The sequence below is a fragment of the Canis aureus genome, chromosome 22, assembly GCF_053574225.1.
Source record: "Canis aureus isolate CA01 chromosome 22, VMU_Caureus_v.1.0, whole genome shotgun sequence".
In the NCBI taxonomy this organism is placed as follows: domain Eukaryota; kingdom Metazoa; phylum Chordata; class Mammalia; order Carnivora; family Canidae; genus Canis; species Canis aureus.
The window spans coordinates 42,414,323-42,438,535 of record NC_135632.1 but is presented as its reverse complement, the minus strand read 5'-3'; the positions used below and the strand labels follow the sequence as shown (position 1 = coordinate 42,438,535).

The following is a 24,213-nucleotide window of genomic DNA, read 5'->3' as shown; positions in this document are numbered from 1 at the left end:
CTCTCAAAACTGAAGTTGCAGCTTGAGAATTCCTTTCCTCTTTCCCCCTGCTTATAACCCTTGCCCTGCTGCAAATGTGGAATAGCAACCGAAGCCCTTACTGAAGCAGCCCTCCCCCTCCTGGCAGCTGACAGGAGGCTCTCCGGCCAGGCTGGTGCTCTGCATATGGAAGTTCAATTACTGTCAATGGGAGGCCCATCTGCGGGGTGAGCACAGAATACACAGTGGAGATTGGTACACCAGATAGTAGCCTGGATCAAAGAGGAACCCAGAGTTTGTGAAGCCCTTTCATCCTGCCTGATGAAAGGTGATACACGAAGGCAAAATTATCATGATTATTTCATTGGGTTCCAATTGGAGATGGGCTATAGCTCACTAGTATGGACAATAGCTAGCAGGCTGCAAGGACATTTCTATAATATATACAGACAGGCTATATGCAATGAAATGTGTGTGTGTGTGTGTGTGTGTGTATGTGTGTGTGTTCATCAATAACATCACCCGAGCACTCTTTATTGTCAAAGAAGCCCTAGAGAGAATCACAGACTTGAACTCGCTGAATCCTATAGATACAGACATACCATGAAATATACATATTTTGTAAATGTGTATAGAAAAGCCATAAAGCAGGGGGTAAAGGAAACAGTAAGGACATTTGGATTTGTCAGCGTCTCTCCAGAGAGAGCCCTGAGGATATACCATTCTTAGAATAAAGCTTTCATTTCACAGTGCATCAGTGGGAAAATTAACAAGCTCCCTTCGTCCTGTTCCATAATTCATTCTCTTTGTTTTAGATATTGAGCAGAGTTGGTGACTTAAAACCATGCAAAATAGCTTTTAAATACAGATCTGGGCCTGGCAGTTTTGCTTGCCAGTGACGGAAGACCAACTTGTCCCATCATTAGGGAAATGGACATCATGTCACTTTGTCATTCAAATTCTATTTCGATTTAACTTCATGTCCTTCACTGGTGCTGGCTGTGGCACTGCAGAGGATGTGGTTTCTGGGTTGAACATTTTCCTGCCATTCCAGGATTAGTATCGTGGCTGGATTTAGAGGTCCTTAGCTTGGAGTGAGGATAAGACATAGTATAAATGGAGTGGGGGAGGGGAAAGCTTTCTCAGGCCTTGTGTTTACCTGACCTTGAACACAGCTTCTTCTTCCTCAGGGAGAATTTGACTGCTGTTTTTGGCAGCTCTTCATGCTGAGGAAAAGTGGAAGGCCACAGGAAGGTGACAGCTGAGGCAGGGCTATAACAGCATGTCCCCAGGGTGGGTCATTCATTGGGCTGACAATTCAGTTGATGCTTCCTTGGGTTGGGGCCTTGCACTAATTTGGGTGCTGAAATCCTGGTTGACAGGAGCAGAGGGAAAGTGAGCTGGAGAGCAGAGATAGGAAACCTTGAAATGACTCCCCTAAATGATGGTTGACTTGTTTTGTGACATCATATCCCCAAGGCACAGAAATGCTGAAGTGTCAGGTAGGTGGGCTGGGTACATTTCTATTTAGGACATGGTGGCAACAGTGTCCTATAGAGTCAGCCCAGTGGGTTCATCATCATAGGGCTTTGTCCAGCTGGGGCTGGATGTCCACTAGTCTAGATTCTATCTTCCCTGCTTACATTTTTATTCCAGGAGAAATAAAGGGCTTTCTTCCTGCAGCCAGGCAGAAGAACTCACAGGCGGTTCCTCTCAAAGGACATATCAGATTTTTGAAAAGAGCATAACGGGTTTAAGTGGGTCAGATGGCATGACTCAACAGCTTCTCCTTGATTCTTTAATCTCACATCTGAAGCTCAGGACCTAGCCAGGTTACCTGGGGCAGCACCGCCATGGTACCAGCAGGGCTTCTTTTCTGGAAGGTTGAATAATCCACCTGCTACACCATTTCATACTCAGTTCGAGGCTCTGAACATGATTTATAAATATGAGCTATTGTTTTAAGATCAATCAAGGTCATGCTAGGGAAATTCTGTCCTCTGGAAAGAGAACCACAATGACCAGGCCACTGCAAAGCCCCATGAATGCCAAGAACCCTTAAAAAGAAAGAGTCACCTCTAAATTGTTTGGAAGGAGAAGAGACAAAAGACAGACCTTGGACTAAGAAGCATGGGAGTAAGTTTTACCTCCATTTCTAGCAACTGCCACATGCACACAGTCACTTTCAAAATGCCAGTGGCCTCGAAGAAGAGACAGCTGCCTTCCCAGCCCTTCATTCATCACCTGCTTGTTACCGTAGAACTGATAAGACAAATCCGGATCAAGTTCCCTGGCAGCTGGGAGATCTATGAGATAAGGAAAGGGAACTCAGGGGTCCAGTAGACTAGCAAAGATCAAACTGTGCATTAAATTTTCCAGGAACTGAAGCCTTGCTCCCTCTGCAAACTTAAGGGAAGCACCTCAAATGAGTTAACACCAAATAGGCTTTCTTGGGGAAAAACAATGCCTTCAGCTTCTACAAGAAGAATTAAGACAATGGAGCACTGATGGACCAGTCCATTCTCACGGGGCCAGAGATGGTAGGAAAATTAAGTCAAAGGACAGAGATGGACATTGTGGCAGAGGTGAGGGGCAAACAAGAGAAGCTTTGAGCAAGAGAAATAACACTAAGCAAGAGGTGTGGGTTCTTACTTTCTCTCTCTTTCTTTCTCTCTCCCCATTCTCTCCCCATTTGAAAATGCACTCAACCCCCCAAGCCCCTTGGGGATTTTTTTTTTGTATAATCGTAAGGTAGGGGTCTCTTCAAGTTCCGATCCCTCTGGCTTGAAGCTTTTTAAAATTTTTATTACCAAAATCTTCACAAGGCATTCCATCTGATGGCTGACTCTTTTGACTAGTTTATTTTACCCAGTGACACTTCAGGTTTTGTCTACAAAATACCCAAGAGGTATTGCTAAAGCTTTAAATTTCTTCATACAAATCTACCGGTTCTGTTTGGGAAGTTGCATCCAGACATGAGCTCTCAAAACACCAGTGACCTGTGGAAATTCTGGGAGGTGACAGAACTGTTCTGTATCTTATTTGTCATTATACAAATCTTTCAAGTGTTAAGAATCATAGAATTATATAACCAAAATAGTAAATTTTACTATTTAAAGATTTAAAAATATAAAGACCAAAATTGTCAGTGATGCTCCAATATTAAAGTCAAGCAAACTTCTTAATCAGATGAGCTCTCTTTATTGACCCAAAAGGCAAAAGAAGAAGATGGTAGGTGTGGTAGAGTGATCACATCAATGACCTCAGTTCCTCACCCCTTCTTTTAGCCTGACCTCTGATGACTTCCTACTCTCTCTGCATAGCTGTGTGACTTGCTTTATCCAGTGGGATGTTAGTAGATGAGACATAAGCAGATGCTTGAAAGATCACTTACATGTTTCCATTTGCATTTCTGTTCTTGCCTTCTGTCACCACCATGACAACGTGCCCCAGCTAGCCTGTGGGAGGATGGGACATGAACATGGGAGCAGAGCTGAATCATCAGTCAACCTAGCCAAGAAGGCCAGTAGTCAGACAATTATCAGATATGTGAGTGAGTTCTGAGACCAGAGCAGGTTAGCCAATTTTGCCTAAATTGCCAGCATATTGACCCATAAACTAAATAGATGCTTATTATTCTGGATTTTGAAACTGTCTGTTATACAGCATTATCATGACCACGGATAACTGATATATAAGTAAGGAATTACGAGCCATAAGAAGGACGAATTGAGCCAGTGAATGCGTTAACTTTGGGGAGCTGGGAAAGTGTGAGATTTGGTCATACTTTCCTGAAGTGCTGTGCAGGGAGATGAAAGCAAGACCAGAGTGGAACCAATCCAGGGTCATATCACCTTGTCACCTTGTGATCAGTTCCTGATAGTGAGGGTCTCTCACATCTTTGAATTTGAATCCACGGATTCAAACATATACAGCCTCAGATGAATGTAACCAAATGATGGTAATAAAAACAGAGCAGTGCCATTGTGGTTTTCTACAAATACACGTAAATATGTATGTATTATGTATATAGATTATGTGTGGCTCTGTAATTATTGTCTGAAATCTCCACCAGACTCTAAGGTCTGTGAGGATAGAGACCAATTCTGTCTCATTCCCTACCGTATAGCCCATTCCTAGCATGGTGCAAGGCATAGAGTAATTATTTCATAGTCATTTACTGAATAAATGAGTGAGGTCTGGAAACAAGGCAGAGGAGGAGAAAGACAGAGCCCAGCTAGAGGAATAGCCCTTCTCTCCCTCCTACCCCCATGGGCACCAAAGATGTAGCATGTATGCCAGTGGGTAACTTCCTATCACATTCACAGTCACTATCTTTATCTGGCTCAGGGATGGGTCTGGGCCAAGTAGTCATGTTAGAGCTGCAGAACACAGTGGCACACATATCCCCAAAGCCACAAAGGGCTAAAAATATTAGTCTTCAAATGTTAATTCATTCATAAAGCATTACCTGAAACCCTCATCTGTGCACAGCTCTAAGAGAATATGGTTGTTTTTTCCCTTCCTCTAACCCTAACCCCTAAGATGTCTCAACATCTTACCATCCACATTCTAGCTAACAAATGATAAAGAGAAGTTTATCTGCCCGGAATGTCCATTGCCAGGATTCTACTTGTCTTATTTCCACTTCCTTGTCTATATCTGTCATTTTGATCTCTGCTCCTGCCTCTGGGACTTATAACCACATCAAGGAGCTTCATTTTGCACTTGGTCACTCCCCGAGGGCATCTTTGGCCTGATCTCAGGGGCGAACTGGCTGGAGCTGCCAATGTGGTCCAACAGGGCTCAGAAGGTTTGGCTATACTCTAGCCAATGTGGGAGACATTCAGCTCTGCTCCTACAAGACCATGAGTTCCAGTGGCTCTGGCCTAACCTGGTATAGCTTTCCTGCTTGTCCCATTCCTCTCTGCTGCCCCTCATCCTCACTTCACTACCCATTCTTCATTAAAAAAAAAAAAAAAGGCAGAAACCAGTAGGAAACCTAAAGCTTTCCAATATATAGTGTTTTTTTTTAATTTTATTTATTTATGATAGTCACAGAGAGAGAGAGAGAGAGAGGCAGAGACACAGGCAGAGGGAGAAGCAGGCTCCATGCACTGGGAGCCCGACGTGGGATTTGATCCTGGGTCTCCAGGATCGTGCCCTGGGCCAAAGGCAGGCGCCAAACCACTGCACCACCCAGGGATCCCTCCAATATATAGTGTTTTTGTTAGTTTCTTCTTCTTCTTCTCCTGCTCCCCCTCCTGCTCCCCCTCCTGTTCTTCTTCTTCTTCTTCTTCTTCTTCTTCTTCTTCTTCTTCTTCTTTCTTCTTCTTCTTCTCCTTCTTCTTCATCTTCTTTTACACATTTATCTAGCAGTGAGAATAGCTTTGAAGCCTGGATTTTCCTCTCCACATTGATCCTAAGCCTTGGGTCTCCAGTTCTCTTCAGGTTGGGTTTGATAGAACTGGGAGAAAGCAAGACAATATGAGTGACCGAGACTTAATTAAATTAAAATAATTAAACACCAAGCATTGGCAAAGCTATACTTTGTGGTCAGAGGACAAATGCCAGAGCCAGAGGGGCATTCGATAGCAGGAGACCTAAAGTGACCACAGGGGAAAGTGTGTCTTGAGTCATCAGAATCCTTTTGACAACCAGCAGCCTGGATAATGTCTCATGTCCTACCCATCACCAAGGAGGTCCCACCTCTACACGGCTGAGCACAGGCACTTGATAGGCCTTCAAAGACATTTTGCAAGAAGCAATATCACAGAGTCCTTATATTTTAGGGGACATGAGCTCCTCCTGGGTTTTCAACATTTCACAGATCTATGCAATTGCACTGAGGTACAAAAATAACAGAGCAGCAGAAATAGAATTGCTGAATTGTAACCAAGATGGAAAGTCTCTATATTTTGAATACTGGACATTGAGCTACTTCTGCATTTAGTACCTCAGCTCAGACACTAGAAAATGGTCAATCCAATGTGAGTTTGTTTAGACCAATGTGGAAGGAAGCTCTTCATGGGTTGTTGAAGGAAGTGAGATGAACGTTGAACCAGGACAATATGAGAAGAGGAGATCCCAGAGTAGACACTGGTCTTTAGCCTTCCCTCTCAAAAAGATGCAGCCTTAGGAAGGAGGGATGGGGACTAGCCACTAGAATGCCAGGGGAGTTAAGCCTACATATATTTTTTAATTTGCATTTTAATTAGGTCATGATTAGTTTAATATGTGCATTTTAGTTTATTTTTTAATATGTGCATTTTAAATAGAACTTTCTGGAGGTGATCTTTTAATGACTCCCAATTAACGCCTCCACCTGTAGGAAGTTCAAGCATGGTGGGCGGACAGTTCAGGGAGGTACTTTGGAAGTGGATAGTATCTTAGAGCATTCTTGATACTATCTCAAGATAGCAACTTTCTAGACCATTTGTGGGTATGGGCTGCTCTGCTCAGAGTACTAAATATCACCAACAGGATTCGTTTGCTGAAAATGCTAACCCTATGTTCCAGGGAATTTGACTTTGTGTCACAAAGGGTGCTAAGATTGGAGCCTCATGCCAGGGTGAGAAAGGCCAGAGTGCCAGGCATTTGCCTGAAGGGCAAGGTCTCTGGAGGCCACTGCACATTCCATAGGGCAGAGTCAGAGCTCTTGCTTGGGGAGGAGTCTCCTGAGCCATGGCCTTTGCTGGAACTTGGGACGCCCCACCCCCCATTCAGCTTGCGCCTTCCCTCCTCCATCTTTTAGTCACTAGGCATCTACAAAAGCTCTCTCCTTGTTTTATCTGGCAGAACCTTGGGACAATAATTGGACTAGGTTCAACTGGCCAGGAAACCAAAGCCTACAGAAAAATGCCTCATGACTCCTGCCAACCCCTGCTCCCTGCCAGTCCCAGTGCCGGACAAACAGCCCTGCCAGCGTTTGGATTTGAGAGGGGAAGTACATTCCGTATGTGGAAGCCACATAATGAAAGTTATGTACTTTTGGGGGACTGAATCGGCCAGCGCCACTGTTGCTCCCATTATGTGGCTCATGAAAGGCTTTCACCTCCTGGACTGGAAGGGAGTTGGTCTGTCTGCAACAAAGGCGTTTGCCTCTGTGGCTTTCTGAAAAAGAATGTGTGTGCTTGTCAAAACAGAACTTTCCTGCGTACTTGGAAGAGTAGGCCTGTCTGCCTGCCAGAAAGGAGCAAGGCTCAGTCTGGTTAAAAAGGGAGAGAAATTCCACTGAGCAGGGCCCGTTAGCCACTGCCCAGGACGATGGCCTTCCTCTCTCACAAAGACATTTGTTCACCGTGCACAGCTGCCTTCCCTAGTAACTTCCCGCCAGTGCAGTTTGATGCAGTCTGGAAGGTAGGGAGCTGGCAAAGTCACTGGGGTGAGTGTTTGCCTAACATGGAAGGGCAAATAAAACTTCTCTCTATGGTGGATGGACGCCCCAAGGCTTATGGAATTATGAGTGATGTGTTAGTAAACACTCTCACTTTGCTTTTCCCATCATTTTTGCCCTCCAAAGTAGGCTGCTGTTTCTCCTGTGATAGTGGAAAAACAGACACAAAGATAACTTGCCCCAGGACCTGGAGAAGGGCCCTGAAAACCCGCTTGGGGATTAATCAGCTGATTGTGATAGCATGGCTCTCCTCCAGAAGTTTGCTCTGGATTCAGCCTCCCAATGCACACCCAAGAATGTGTTCAACCAAAGCAAAGTTCAGAACCCAAATTAGGTAGGACTCTATGAGTACAATGAACACTACCAATTTCTTGTGCAAAGATCATCTAACTTGGGTATGATTGGCAAATATTTCCTTCCAGTGCCTGACAGACCGATTTCCTTGGTGGCTCCAGATTCCCAAGGAAATCGTCATAGGATTCAAAAGTTCACCCAGAAGAAGGATCCCATCTCCTCTGTAAATGGATCATGTCTCCATTAAGACACATCTGCACAGATTTCAGGCTGTACTACAAAGCTGTGGTCATCAAGACAGTGTGGTACTGGCACAAAAACAGACACATAGATCAGTGGAACAGAATAGAGAATCCAGAAGTGGACCCTGAACTTTATGGGCAACTAATATTCGATAAAGGAGGAAAGACTATCCATTGGAAGAAAGACAGTCTCTTCAATAAATGGTGCTGGGAAAATTGGACATCCACATGCAGAAGAATGAAACTAGACCACTCTCTTTCACCATACACAAAGATAAACTCAAAATGGATGAAAGATCTAAATGTGAGACAAGATTCCATCAAAATCCTAGAGAAGAACACAGGCAACACCCTTTTTGAACTCGGCCATAGTAACTTCTTGCAAGATACATCCACGAAGGCAAAAGAAACAAGAGCAAAAATGAACTATTGGGACTTCATCAAGATAAGAAGCTTTTGCACAGCAAAGGATACAGTCAACAAAACTAAAAGACAACCTACAGAATGGGAGAAGATATTTGCAAATGACATATCAGATAAAGGGCTAGTTTCCAAGATCTATAAAGAACTTATTAAACTCAACACCAAAGAAACAAACAATCCAATCATGAAATGGGCAAAAGACATGAACAGAAATCTCACAGAGGAAGACATAGACATGGCCAACATGCATATGAGAAAATGCTCTGCATCACTTGCCATCAGGGAAATACAAATCAAAACTACAATGAGATACCACCTCACACCAGTGAGAATGGGGAAAATTAACAAGGCAGGAAACCACAAATGTTGGAGAGGATGCGGAGAAAAGGGAACCCTCTTGCACTGTTGGTGGGAATGTGAACTGGTGCAGCCACTCTGGAAAACTGTGTGGAGGTTCCTCAAACAGTTAAAAATAGACCTTCCCTACGACCCAGCAATTGCACTGTTGGGGATTTACCCCAAAGATACAAATGCAATGAAACGCCGGGGCACCTGCACCCCGATGTTTCTAGCAGCAATGGCCACGATAGCCAAACTGTGGAAGGAGCCTCGGTGTCCAACGAAAGATGAATGGATAAAGAAGATGTGGTTTATGTATACAATGGAATATTACTCAGCTATTAGAAATGACAAATACCCACCATTTGCTTCAACGTGGATGGAACTGGAGGGTATTATGCTGAGTGAAGTAAGTCAGTCGGAGAAGGACAAACATTATATGTTCTCATTCATTTGGGGAATATAAATAATAGTGAAAGGGAAAATAAGGGAAGGGAGAAGAAATGTGTGGGAAATATCAGAAAGGGAGACAGAACGTAAAGACTGCTAACTCTGGGAAACGAACTAGGGGTGGTAGAAGGGGAGGAGGGTGGGGGGTGGGAGTGAATGGGTGACGGGCACTGGGTGTTATTCTGTATGTTAGTAAATTGAACACCAATAAAAAAAAAAAGTCAAAAAAAGTAAAAAAAAAAAAAAAAAAGACACATCTGCACAATAGACTATTTGAGGCTACACGTGGATTCTAACCCCCTGATTGTCAGAGTTGCATCCAATTAATTTGAGTGGTGGGTTAACTTTCCCTAACAAATGAAAATTACCTCCCTGGTTCCTAGGTAGGAAAGAAAGAATACAGGCAGAGCCTGGGTTAATCTCACATTTGTCTTGTTCTTTGTGGTTGCAGAAGCATTATGTTTTGAGATACCATATAGCCTTCAAGTATCTGCCAGAATTTCTGGAGACAGCAACGAAAATCTTTGCAGGATGAAGGACGCTTTTGGATCTAATTCCTAAAACTATAATTTTGAGCTCCAGGACAATAATAAAGTATTACCACGGATCGTAATTTATTAATTTATGCAAGCTTATTTAGATGTAAGTGGGAATTTTTGTGAACTGATGCATGCAAACTTACAAATTATTTATTGCTATCAATCACTTACATCTGTGACTATGGTTGCTTTTTTATTAATAACATGCTCAACTCCCTAGGGCTCTGAGAATGAGTGTGTAACACAAACATCTCGCTCAATGCCATGCACTATTCCATTCCAAGCAGAACTTCATCATTGTTTTGAGAGGTTAAAAATCAACATCAGGGTATAATGATAAATGTGGACAATAAATGAAACTTCAAGAATAGTCCCCTCCACCATACCTGCTGATCTCCAAAGAGTTTATTTGTTGCGTGTACCCTGTGGTTCCTGATGAACCACAAGGGCTGATAACAAAAGCCAGTGGTAAGAACTTACAAGTGGGTTCAAATTGTGATTCAAGAAAAGGATACTAAGTTTAAGAAAAATGAAGGGGTACCTGGCTGGCTCAGTTGATACAGCATGGGACTCTGGATCTTAGGGTTGTGAGTTTGAGACCCATGCTGAGTGTAGAGATTGCTTAAAAATAAAATCTTTTTTGGGTCACCTGGGTGGCTCAGTGAAGCGTCCAACTCTTGATTTTGGCTCAGGTCATGATTTCCTGGGTCGTGAGATAGAACCCCACATCTGGGGCTCAATATAAACAAATAAATCTGAGAGAGAGAAAGAGAGAGCAGGGAGGAGCAGAGGGAGGGAGTCTCAAGTAGATTCCCTGCTGAGTGTAGAGCCTGTTGTGGAGTCCAGGAAATGGGAAATTCTATAGGACAAAGGACTTGATTCCTTGAATGTACAAATGACTTTGAAAATACAGGAGAGGGGGCACCTGGGTGGCTCAGCGGTTGAGCGTCTGCCTTTGGCTCAGGGTGTGATCCTGGAGTCCTAGGATCGAAACCCACATCCGGGTCCCTGCATGGGATCTGCTTCTCCCTCTGCCTGTGTCTCTGCCTCTCTCTGTGTCTCTCATGAATAAATAAGTAAAATCTTAAAAAAAAAAGAAAAGAAAAGAAAATACAAGAGAGGAGAGACTGTTACAGATTAAAAGAAACAGGAAAAAAAAATAAAAAACAATGTGTGGACCCAGTTTGGATCCTGATTTTATCAAATCAATTGAGATATCAAATCTCAAAAGTCTTTTGAGATATTCTGGAAAATTTGAACGAAGAAAGGTTATTATATAATCCAGTTGGTGATAATACACTATGGATATGTTAAAAAAACAAAACTTCTTATCTGTGTGTATGAGTATTGCTTTGAAATATCTTAGGAAAAAAAGTGTATATAGGTGAAACAAAATTAGCAAAACACTGATAAATGTTGATGATTGAGTAATGAGATTTCAGCATACTCTTCTCTCTACTTTGTTGTACATTAAAACTTTCTGGAATATGTTTCCAAATAAACAGAAAGAAAGTGATGGAGAGATGCAGCTTTCCATCAAGGGAGTCTTGAAAGCTTGCTGCTGCCTTACTTTGTGATGGGAGCAGGGGTTGTTCAAAGCAGCAAAACTGAAGTGGTTGGAGGCTGCTGGTACATGTGACAGCTGGGCAAGTTTGTATACTGAAGGTGGCCCACAGGTTGATCATGGCTTAAAGACTGGAATCATAAAGACCGTTGTCTCTACTCATTTCTCATCCTCTCTTCCATTCACCTTCAAACATGTATTGAATATTCACTATAATGTTTCCTGAAAAAACAGAATGAATAAAGCATATGCCCTGCTCTTGACAAGTGAACACACTAACACAGGGAGGATTAGAGGATAATCTGTTTAACAATACAAACCACTAAGCATCCTTGGCCACTCAATCCACCAATCTTCCATGATATATCAGTGGAAAATTATGGCAGCCACATGGTGGTGTGAAGATGGAAGAGTTAGCAGTCTTCAAAGGGTCTGGGGACTTTGGCCATAGACAGATGTTTGGGAATGCTGGTCAGGCTGCCCTGCATAACAACCTTTCTGATTTGTTAGTTGGAGTCACAACAACCAGACCAACGATGCTGGTCTTTGCTGCCAGGTACTTTGGCTTAGGGGGCTGAATCGAGCATGGGTACTATGGAACTATAGCTCCTTGGCCACAGGTACTTCCTTGCTGGGCTTCAGTCACTGGCCCTGGGACCATAAAATATGGATAGCCTCCAGGAGACATATAGTAGATGCATGCTGGAAGCTGCCTTTCCTGGTGACATTGCTTCATACTGCCAGTTGGCTGAGTGATTTGAAAATGTATTCACGTTGGTTTCTGGGAATAACCATTGTGGAATCTCTTAACTCTATGCCCTGTTCCCTTCCTTCCTCCTTTCCTGTCATGGACACAGACCCAGACAACCTTGTCCTTCTCTTTGTTGCTCTTCCAAGAACCCGCAATCACCTACGTGCAGATTATTGTTGTCTCCCACCCCTCCTCCGTACCTGTTTTATTTGAAGAACTCCAAATGATTGTTCAGGCTAATTGCAAAAGATATTTGAATGAGAACAGGTCTCTGGTGAAAGAAAATCCATGGATAGAGAATGCTTTGTTCAGACACAATCTTGTTTCTGAAAAGTATGCACAGTACCTCTAACTGCTTATCAAACAACTGCAAAAGGTCTTACCTTTTGAATTTCTGGCTTTTAAATTGGTCTCCCTGGCATCCCAGGTCTCTGCAGAGGTGTTTTAGGGGCCAACCCTGGCTGTGAAAGAGGGATAGGATGGAAGAGGACATCTGAGCTTGCAGGGTCCCACAGCCCGTCTTCACCTCACAGAACTCCCCTTTTTTTCCTGCTCCATCTAAGACTTAAAAATTTTCCCTGTCTAAAAAAAGAAAGTTGAAAACCAACTGCTTTAATAAGTAAATATTCCAACTGATTGTTGATTTACATAGCGTCTTTGCTAAAGGCTTGAAAAATGATTTCCTAAGATGTCTGAACATGCCACCTGCAATTTTGTTTCATCGATTTGTTTTGCTAGCAAACCTTTCCTTCCTAGCTATCATGAAGACAAACCACCCCAGTCCCGTGAGATTTTATACAAATTTGCAGAACTGAGGGGTCCAAAGGTAATTCTATTTTCTATAGCTAATCTTTTTCCCAAGTGGAAGTTCAGCATCACCAATTAGCCAACATCCTATTATGGCATGCCTTTGTGACTCACTGTGCCTTCTCTGGATCCCATATTGGCATTTAGAAGCCACCTGAACATGGCAGGGGCCATGGGGGAAATAATCTCTCACTGATCATGAAACCCAAACATTTTCCTGCTGGAAAACCAGATTGATAAATCCAGGTAACCTTAGACATGCCCTTCCTTGCTTCATACTGCCAGTTGGCTGAGTGGAAGGCCAAGCAACATTTGATAGTGACAGGAAAAGCAGTCATACCATCGATCATGAAATCCTGGGGGCAGCAATGAGAGTTAATCACTGCCTTCTTGTCACTATTTCCAATAAAAACAATGGCAAAGTTACTGCCTCATAACCACAAAGTACCTTCATGTTTCAGAGCAGATAAACAAATTGTGGGTGCCACTGTTTATTCCAAACCTGAGAGGAATGCATTGAACAGAGGCTAGGGAACACGCTAAAGAGAAGAGAATGATGTCCTGACAACTGTCGTGTAAGGAGTCAGACAACTGGTTTCTCTGGCCAGTGGTGGGGAATGGGGCATTCCATTTTATGCCAACAAATATTTATGGAGCGCCTGCTCCAGGCAAAGTCCCATGACCTCAGTAAATGAGCTAGAGTGACAGTGAGAGATGTCTTGTCGTCAAGGAGCTTGCAATCTGGTTACATAGCCAGGTTGTATTCAACTAACTATAAAATATAAAGCGCAAGGTGTTAAGCATGAGAGAATATGATACAGGCATCAGTTTCAAGGGTCCGGGGATGGCACATCACCCTGATGCCCCGACCCAACCACCATGCTCCCCCTATGCATTTGATGTGAGCCGTACTGCAGGGCTGTCCCTGGTAGTGCTGCAGGCTTTCCATACAAGCAACACCTGTGCAGGATGGAGATCTCTCTGTGGATACTATAAGGATCCAGAAGACTCTCCCTAGAAACTGGTTTATTGGTACCAGGAAGTGTAGACAAGATGAATGCTATGTATATAAAAGAAGAAAGGATGGTGGTCTATTTGGCCTGATTTTGAGACCAGACAATTCTTCATTCTAAAATATTTCTCGGACTTGCCTCTTTTGGAATAAAATATTTGTCCTATAAAAAATGATACCTTTGTAAGGAATAGTACATTGGATTCATAATGGGCCAATGAATCCATTAACATGAACAGATGTTAGAGTTGTCAGGTTTGATAGAAAGAACATGTCACTCAGTTACCCCACTCCTGTTCCTCAACCTCATCAGGAACTTGATTTCTCCACTTTCTTGCTGTAAATAATCTTTTCCTTTTCCATCAGTTGAGGACTTGATGCTCACTCCAGGGACAGTTATTATAGAGTTATAGAGGGGTTCTATTAAATCCGAAGTTGGGAAACTAAGTTAGAGCTGTGGAGATTGAAGTCTTTAAGAGTTGGGGCTGCTCTCTCCATATCTTAGGTACTGTTTCCTCACTTCTTCTTCTTTCTACCTACTTGTTTCCTCCTCTGTCTGCAGATCACCTTCTTTAACCATCTTATTAATTTGCTCATGGCCCCTAAATGACCATTCCAGACCTAGGTCTATTGGGATTCCTAGTGTTCAGCACAAACAACATCCATGTGTCCATGTCTTTTGGTTCGAATTCCCGAGGTAGAGTTTCTGATGCCTCACCTGGCATGCCATGGCTTGATGATTGGCCTACAGCCAGGCATCAGTTGGGTGAAGTGCCCCCTCTGTCTCCCACCAATAGCTCTAATGAGGAGGTAAGACCACATGATCGAAGTCATCCAACAACACATACTCACTACAAAACAGCCTGCTTGGTCTACCACAACAAAGTACCACAGACTGATTGGCTTAAACATCAGAAATTAATTTTTTCACAGTTCTGGAGGCTGGAAGGAAGTCTGAGATCTAAGTGTTGGTAGGTTTGGTTTCTTCTGAGGCTGCTTTCCGTGGCTTGCAGATGGCTGCCTTCCTGCTTTGTCCTAATGTGGTTGTCCCCCAGTCTGTGTTGTCTATATCCTAATCTTCTTTTTATTTGTTTTCCCTAATATTCTTATAAGGACAACTGTCATATCAAATTAGGGCCCACCCTAGTGACCCCATTTTAACTCAATTACCTCTTTAAAGGCCCTATCTCCAAATACAGCCACATTCTGAGTCATACTGAGAGTTAGGGCTTCAGCATATGACTTAGGGGGCCCAAGTCAGCCGACAGCAATCAATATGCCCACCATATGGGGAAGCAGGAAGGAAGAGAATGACTAATTTTTCTCATACGATTGTCTATCATTTTCTTGCCAGAATCCCCAACTCCTGTATCATTGTCTTTTCATCACATACTTGAGGGGAATAAAAACCCCAACATTTATATTAGTCTCGGTGTCTTAACCTATACTTACGCTGCAGATCATTTTTAAAGAAAACCACCCCACTACACAAACTTGTGCCATAGCAAGTTCTTCATCATCAGAGGGACCCAGAGAGTCCTCTATTTGCCCTGAAACAGCCCTTTTCTCTTTTTCACAGTGTCTATTTCAATCTCTTTCTACTCTCCTCAAACCTCTTTCCTCTTGGGAAATATTCTTACTTGTTCTTCCTTATAGAAGAGATGGAATGCATCTGAGAAGGACTCTTTTGACTTCCTGCTACTGAAGTTATAAACATACCTGCATCCACTCTCATCTTTTTCTCCTTCCTTCTAATTGAAAGGAAGGAACTCATCTCCTGCCTGAGACCAGTCCCAACTCCTGGGCTCTGGGTCTCCCCCCTTCCAATTTCTGGGATCTCCTTCAATTACCTCTTCTCCATTCCACCTATTTGTTTCTCCCCATCAGATTTCTTCCATGTGAAAAAAAATCCTCCCATAACCCATGTTCTCTCTAGCTAATCCTCAGAGCAAACATTTAAAAAGGTTTGACTCTAAGTGCTTTCCACTTCTTCATCTCCCGTTTGTTCCTCAACTGTCAATGAAGCTTCCAATGTTCCAATCACAGCTAAGTGTGCATCACTCCCCTTGCCACCCACTATCATACTCCTTAACTAAAAAATTACAGCTTCCCAGTCAGGCCTCTGCTTAAATATCACTTCTGGGAAGCCATCTCTGCCCTTAAGACTGGATAACATACCTTTCGTCTGTGCTCCCATAACATTTGACTTTTCCTCTTATCATGACACTCATCGTTATGACTTCTAATCATCCATTTACTTCCTGATTATAAGCTCCTTGAATAGAAGGGCTATTTTAAGCATGCTAAGGCATCCCACTGCCTGCTCCAGTGTCCAGAAGAAAGAAATGTGTTCAAGGTTATGGAGCTAGTGATGGGCAGTGACATGGCTCAAACCCGAGTCAATGTCAAACCTGTTCTAGAATTATTCTCTAGATCAGGGCTTCTCAAACTTTAATGTGTATGCTCATCACTAGAACATCTCATTAAAAGGTGAGTTCTGATTCAGCAGGTATAAGGTGGAGTCCAAGGTCTGCATTTCTAACAAGCTTCTCGGTGATGCTACTATTGCTGATTCATGGGTCCCACCTAAAAGCAAGGGTCTAGTGATACGAAAACAAAATACTTCTGTACACCATATCTGAGAAAGAGAGTCTCCATCACCCAGTGTAAGCTCATATCTCAAACACAATGTGAGAGGGACTGAGAAGGGGTTCCTCTCCTCTCTGTTTTCTTCTATCTCCAGTCTCAGAGCACCTGCTCCCTGACAGCCAATGAAAAATGAAGTCAATGATTCCTTCCTGTGCAGTTATACATTTTAACTCACACTGCAATTCTTGACTGCATTTCTCGCTCTAGGAAAGATTCCAATTTGACAGTGGAGGATGAGATAAACCCTGGGTTATCAAATTGTATTTCCTGGATCTGTCTAAACAAATTCCCTTAAAACCTGCTGAGGAAATGGTTCTGCTATTTCCCCAGAAATCTGGGTAGAGTTGATGTCATTCAAAACCCAGAGATCAGCCAAGGCCATTCCCTTCTGTTTCTTTTAGGTGCCTCACTCAAAGGAGAACTCCACACTTTAAACATGCTTTCTCTCTAAGAAACTAAAGGGAGAGTGCCTGTGAGTCATCTGAGCAAGAGATCGCCACTCCACAGCTGGGTAAAGCAACTGGAAGTCACAGAGGGCTACAGGGTGCCAAGTGTCAAAGACACTGACTGATGCTCACTTCTACTGAGCACCCCCAGCTTCTTATTTCTAATTGAATTAAACATAAGCTCTTCTTTTCAACTTTGTAGCCTTACTCTACCATACCTACTCAACTTTCTTAATATTATGTTAGTTTATTTATGTATATCCTATTAATACACAGAAAAGAGGACCAATGAGCTAAAACTTTAATAAAAACCAAAAATACATAGATATGATGATTCACATGGGAGCAACCAAAAAGCCATTAAAACAAGAGGAAATTAACAAGAGCTAAGTCTTTAGGACCTTAGGAGACTTTAGTTTCCAAATATATTATCAATTCTTTCTATTCCAAAGTTGTCTAGGAAAATCTAAACCATAGCCAGCTGTCTTGCAAAAATCTAAATTTGTACCGGTGCTCAAAAAGGAGACAGGAAGAAATGCAAGGCTGGATTAGCTTTAACCCTCCCCTCTATCAAGAAAAACTTCCATGTATTCTCTCCTGATGATGGTAGGGTCAATGGTAATGTTTGTCATATATACTTGCTTTCCTTTCCAGCTAAAATGTACATTTCTGCGCAAGGGTATCGTCTCTCTTCTGAAAGCAAATTTCCTATTAAAACTTCAAATATTACCACTTCCCTAGATCACCTTCAACTCCCATATGAATGAGCTCCACTGAAACTTATGGATAAAACGTTGCATAAAAAGTCCAATATTATTCCCCTTTTCATATCCATAGCTCTTTCCAGATTGACTTAGTTGCTCCTCCAATCAAGAAGTGGAATTATTCCTCCACTCCCAGAAGCTGAACTGGCCACATGACTTTCTTTGACTAATACAATATGGCAGAAGTAATATGTGGGAGTTTCAAGCCTAGAACTTGGTAAACCTTGTGTGGCTTCTGCTTGCTCCCTGGGGCTTCTTGTCTTCTGCATGGGAATAAGTGCAGGCTAGCCAACTGGAGAATGAATGACAGCATGGGGCAGAGTCAACCCAGTCATCCCAGAACAGGTACCAGACATTTAAGAGAGCACAGCCAAGATGAGCAAAGTCAGCTCCAGGCAACCTGCCAGCTGACAACAGGTATGAGTGAGACCACCCAAGATCACCCAAGTCTGACCAAAATGAGAAGAAATGTCGAGTTGAGGTTCACAAATATTTTGATAAAATTTCAGTGTTTATATTTACCAGATTATGTTAACTCATGGAAATAAAAATAAAATGATGGTGCATTCCCAGAAGAATTCCTGAATTTACAAATAAGATTAAATCATAAGTGTCAATTTGAGGACCTTCTTGAATATGTAGCCAGGGCCAGAGGGCTTGCCTTACTTCCTCCCCACCCCCTTCCATGACAAGCTATGTGCCTAACACAGAGCTGGGCAAACAATAGGCCTTCAACGTCCTCTGCATGGGAATAATGTCAACCGGATGAATATATATACAGCTTCCCATCTGTCTTACAGAAAAATGAAATTGATCATTAAGAATCCTCCAGACCAAGATCAACTCTAAATAAGATTACTTCTTTCTAGTCCCTGAGAGACACATAAGGGTAGGAAAACTTCTATTTTTCTGGCCCAGTGAGCCAGGAGTTCTCAAACCTTTTTTTTTTTTTTTCCTGTTCTCACACCTTGAGGGATAAACAGTGTCTTAGATAATGATAGCTCATTGCAGAACTTTGCGGGGTCCTTCTTCCCTTGGTGGGAGGTGGTGCTTATCAGAATAGCAGCAAGTATGTGTTGTTGGAAAAGGTCATGTAATTCTGATCTGCCCCTCTCCAGCTACATGAAGAATCACCAGGACTGATATCTCAGAGTAGACAGCTATCTGTTTTCAAGCCTTCCTTAAACTTCAGCTTCTAGTCCTCTGCTGTCCAATATGGCCTCTAAGCATCCATGGCTATTCAAATTTAAATTAATTATAATTAAGTGATGTTAAAACTTCATCAGTAACACATTTTAAGTGCACCATAGCCACTTGTGAGCAAAACAACACTGAGAACATTGTCATCACAGGAAGTTCTAAGGGACAATGCTATTTTAGTCAGACTGGGAACTCCCCTTGGCCCCTGCAGCCTCTCTGTCCCATAGCAAGTCATCTTGCTGTCCAAGCCTCAGTTTATCTGCTTCTTTTCCATTTTATTTTATTTTATTTTATTTTATTTTATTTTATTTTATTTTATTTTATTATTTATTCATGAGAGACAGACAGAGAGGCAGAGACATAGGCAGAAGAAGAAGCGGGCTCCTTGAGGGGACCCCAATTCAGGACTCAATCCCAGGACCCCAGGATCATGACCTGAGTCAAGGCAGATGCTCAACCACTGAGCCACTCAAGTCTCCCTCCATTTCCATTTTATTCACCTTTTCCACCTCTTGCCAGTGTGCACCTTCTCCCCCTGAGTTCATAGGAGCTACCCTGAGCATCCTTCCCCCAGGTCCTGGATGTCAGCAGTTTCAGTATTTTCCTTTCTCTAGGAGCATATTGAAAACTCACATTTACATTTAAATGAAGGTCCTACTTAAACCAGACAGAGGTATGCCTCAAAATAAATCCATATGTTTCAGGCAGGGGAGTTATCTTCATTCTTGTAATATAACATGTCTGGACTCCATTGGAAATTATTACAAACCTGCCATTCCCCGTGCCTTCAGAACATAGTGCCGACTTGGTCTGTTGGCTACCAATTCAGGTTGCAAACCTTTGCTGAGGGCTGGCTACCACTCTTTCTTTGGCTGTGCTGTCTCTAAAATAACCGATAGCAGTTTAAACTAAGCAATAAGTCTTGCTGCTATAATTGGACAGGGAGCAGAAAAAGACCTCAAGCTGTAACGGGAGGTATGTTTGCTAAAGGTGGTCCGTCCATCTTTCTGTCTTTTTCAGGAATCTGCTCCTGTTGGCAGTTTCCAAATCTAAGAAGGATAATCTTGACCTCTTCCTACCTTTGGGTGACCTAGTTCATCTCTAAACAGACAACACAAAGCTGCTAAATCAGAATGTGGACTTTGTTAATCTTGGAGAACTGGGGAGTAAATGGGGGAGAGAAACTAATGATCCTGGCAGTGAGGGGAATAAATAAGATAACATGTACTTATGATGGGCTCCTCTGGAAACAGATCTGGAAACAAAGATTTTAATACAAATAGTTTATATAGGAGGTGATCCCAGGAAGCACCAGTATGGGGTGAGCAGGTGAGAGAGAAGGGAAGGAAGCCAATGTAGGAAGTATGGCTTACAGCTATAATCAACTGTGGTTCAATCTTCTAAGGTCCTCCAGGAGACAGAATAGACTGCTTTGGTGTCCTTAAAATGGGGCATTTATCTTTCAACTCCCAATTTATTGATTTATGTTTCTGGGAACATTAACTACCTACACTGCCATGAGCAAGTCAAACACAATCCTGTGGTGAGAGACAGCCTTCAGAATAATTGCAGGGACTGTCAACATGTATGGGGATGGTAACACCAAGGGGTTATGCATGGAGAACCAATGGCTCTGCTACACCCCTCTTCTTACTAGATGGGGATTTCATCCATTTTCATAAGCAAGCAGTAAGTTTTTATTATATCACTTGGATGATTTCAAAAATCATCCCCCATCATCATGCACGGTGAGAACCATATCATATCACTCTTTCCCCTAGCATATTGAAGTCAACCTGGACTCTGAGAAGTTATATGGAAGGGTCTGTAGATCACATAAACCTGCCTGTCTTACAGCTGCAGAGCTGGACACATGGTCAGGACAGGCTGATCATAGCACTCTTATGGTGATTAAATGTTCATGGGCCTCCAGCAGGGTCAATCAGAATCCTTTAATGATATTTCATATATGGATGCTGAGAGAGTGAGCTTCTCAAGGATCATGTAAGCCTAGAGCTGCCAAGGACCAGCTTGCCATCCACAGAAAGATAACATCTGGAAAATGAAGCCATACTCAGGAAAGTAGGACCAATGAATAGGTAGACAGAGACTGAGTTTTGATGAAAATTTGAGTGCCTGGATCTAGCTTTGCCTAAAGTCAGTCCACTCCTGACTTTCGAAGCTCACAAGCCAGCAAACACTACTACCTACTAAGGTTAATTTTAAGTTGGGCTCCTGCTTAATTGAAAGAATCCTTTCCAAACAATGTGTTCCAGACTATTACGCTCTTTGTTGTTTTGAGGGTGGACTCTTCATCCATTAGACTATAAAGAGAGAAGATTAGCCATTGCATTTACTATTATGGTGTCAGTGTCACCTTTGTGTGTCCTGCCTTTACTCGGAGGGCCGTGGAGGAGGATTAACTTTGCCTGAGATTTGCTTGATTCATGGACACTGTAAATTATATAACTGATCAGCTTCCCTCCTCACACTGGTTGTTAGGAAGACCTGAGGGAAAACGTGTTCTGTTTTTTCCTCCCTTCATTGCCCAATTTATTCGCATCTTTTATGTCTTGAACTTTAGGTATTTTTGTACACCACTGAAAATCTGTTTTTTTTTTTTCTTTTGAATGGGAAGAATTGCAGTAGCTATGTTCAGACTCTCCAGCTTCGGCTTATAGCTATGATAGACTAATACTTCTGTGCAACAGCAAGCCTACTCACTGAACTTCTTGGGTTCTCTGCCTCGGAGCATCTCCAAAGCCACCAGGGCTTACTTACTCAGTCCACACAAGCACAGCCCAGAGGGTTGTAGAGACTGACATCCCCCGGAGAAACCCTCTATCAAAGGAGGAGGGGGATTAGTATAAAATGGACTCTTTTGAGGAGCATTCTCACTATTCCTTAGGGACCTCTTCCTCCCCACCCCCAAATTATGCTCAGGTGCCCATGGAAACAACTAGTTTTTATTTACCTTTAAGAACTCACCACTTACTGGCTTTTCTTCTTTCTCTTATCTCACTCCCCCATTTCCATATGTTAGTTCCTGAAATCACATTGCAAAAAACTGCAGGCATCCTTATGCAGGTCCTTGTCTTAGGCTCTGTTTTCAGTAGAACCCAAACCAAAAGAGAAATAAAATAAATTAAAATAAATAAATTTGTTAACAACCCTTCTGTTTTCCCTCACCCCTTTTGGGAAGATGCTAAATGAAACAGCAACTGTCAAAAATAGTGCAAATTCAATATGTTTGGCTGAAAATGGCATCAAGAGTGTCCGAGAAGGTCCCTCGGCCAAGCACAGGGATCATATTCCCTTGGCAGGGAGGGCTATGACGAGATTCTGGAGGGAGGCCAAACAATCACAAGGCTCAGTCGGACACATCACTGCCTGCTGGTTGCAGAATAAAAGAAAAACCTCTGAGGGGAGGATCTCCTTCTAGACTACAGGCTTGCAGGCACATTTATATATACATACCATGCCATTATACTAAAGAGAATTACATTAAAATAAATGGAAAACAAACAAATACAAAACTTGAAACTTGAAAGAAAAATAAATTAGCTAATTATTTCCACATCTAACCATTTGGTACAAATGTCTGGCAGGATGTAACATTCTCCCTCCCTTTTCTGTGAAGAAAATTTCCACAGCATTTGTTCCCAACGGTGTAATGTACTTCCTGTTGTGATTTGTGAGCTGTTCGCACTGACCTGACAGTTCTCTTCAGTTAAAACTTCCCCTCACACCAAGCAGAAGTGATTACACCCTCTGGGATGGGATGGGATGGGATGGGTGTCCAGCAGCCTGGGGACTCCTGACTCTGAAACCATCCCAAGTCCCTTCTCCCTGGCTTGGTCCTAGGGGCCTTTGAGCCTCAAAAACAGCCAACACCCCGAGGTCTACTCACCCCTGCATGCTGGTGCTAGAGGGCGAAGGCCCTGCTCCTTCAGAAGTCCAGAAAGTGGCTGCTAACAGGAGCAGGTCCTGAGGACCAAGCCCAGAATTCTTCTCTGGGATACACAGCCAGGGCAGCTTTCCACATAAATAAAACACAAATTAAACGTAGCCAACAGAGTTTGGCTCCACATCAATCTCTACCAAAAAATAAAAAATAAAAAATTGAATAAAATAACAAGGGAAATTGGAGCTGAGAGAAGAGGAAAGAGATAGTGCAGAACAACTGTGAGCCTCCTGCATGGGACATTGTGAGGCAAGAAGGGTCACTGTGGCCAGTGGAGACCTGGGCTCTGTCCTGGCCTCAGTTTCTTCACCTGTCAAGGCCAGGCTTTGCATCAGCTACTTAGGGTCCTCAGGAAGCCCTTCAGGCCCCAATATGTGGAGTTAGCTGAATCCAGGATCACTGAAGGGTCAGGATTCTTGACCATGGCCCTGGAAGGGCCAGAGCTGCCCGCCTCCCCCACCCCATGTCTCCAGGAAGCATGGAGGAGGCGTGGATGACCATAGGGCCCACTAGGAAGGGCCTCACTGGTGGCTTTGTCTGGCCAGCATCCCCTTGGCTTCCCTTGGGGACCCTCTGACTCAGCAAGCTCCCAGGAGAGCCTTGCCTCAAAGAGATCCGAAGCAAGGATTGTAAAAATAGAGCCAAGAGGCTGTGATGACAGAGGAATGGTTTCAATCTATCAAAGATTCAGGCTTTTAATGCCGCGCACTGAGGCTCAGGCTTGTGTGGAATGAGAGTGGACCTGGGCCTTTGTTCTTGCCTTTGGCTGGAGTCAGGTGGGTGTCCCAGGAGGGAACTCGAGCAGACTCCCAGCCTCCTGAGCCACAGTCATTTCCCTGGCGCCATGCCAGGTGCAGGGGCTAGGGAGGGGTCTCAACTCCAGGAGAGTCAGGGTGGCAGGCTCAAGAGATGGAAAATCCCCTAGCAGGGACACATGCTTGGCCTTATTAAACTTCAGCAGCTTGAAGGCAGGGCAGGCTGACAAGGAGGCTATTTAGGGGGTGGGGCCTGGTTCTGGGTAATGAGGCCCAGTGGGGCTTGGGGTAAATTGTCTCCCATGGAAGAAAGACACACAGGGCTATTGGTTCATCTGGAACCAGGAAAAAGAGGTGTGAAACCCCCACACGTTACTGTTGTTCATGCTCTGTGACCTTCTGAAAGCTGGTCACCATTCTGGGCCCCTGAGATTTCTCACCTCTTGGCAAAGCTCAGTGAGTGCTCCTGAAGGAAAGAGAATGGCAGTGGGCCACATGACTGCCACTGTGCAAAGGCTCAGGGAGCCCTCTGGTACCCCAGAGAGGCAGGGCAGCTGGCAGAAGGGTAGGTGGAAGGAAGGCTTGAGGACTTCTGTTACACACACCCCCTTCCCCCTGCAGAAGCTCCCAGCCAGCAGA

At 43.3% G+C, this 24,213-nt stretch overlaps 1 long non-coding RNA gene across 1 annotated transcript; it reads right to left on the bottom strand.

The window, feature by feature from the left end:
• Positions 1-5,021: 5,021 nt before the first annotated feature.
• Positions 5,022-22,893, bottom strand: LOC144294378 (uncharacterized). Its single transcript, XR_013361782.1, has 4 exons — positions 22,766-22,893; positions 21,830-21,958; positions 12,361-12,438; positions 5,022-5,446 (listed from the first exon to the last, which is right to left on the bottom strand). It is a non-coding gene; the product is annotated as an uncharacterized LOC144294378 (long non-coding RNA).
• Between the last annotated feature and the right edge of the window lie 1,320 nt (positions 22,894-24,213).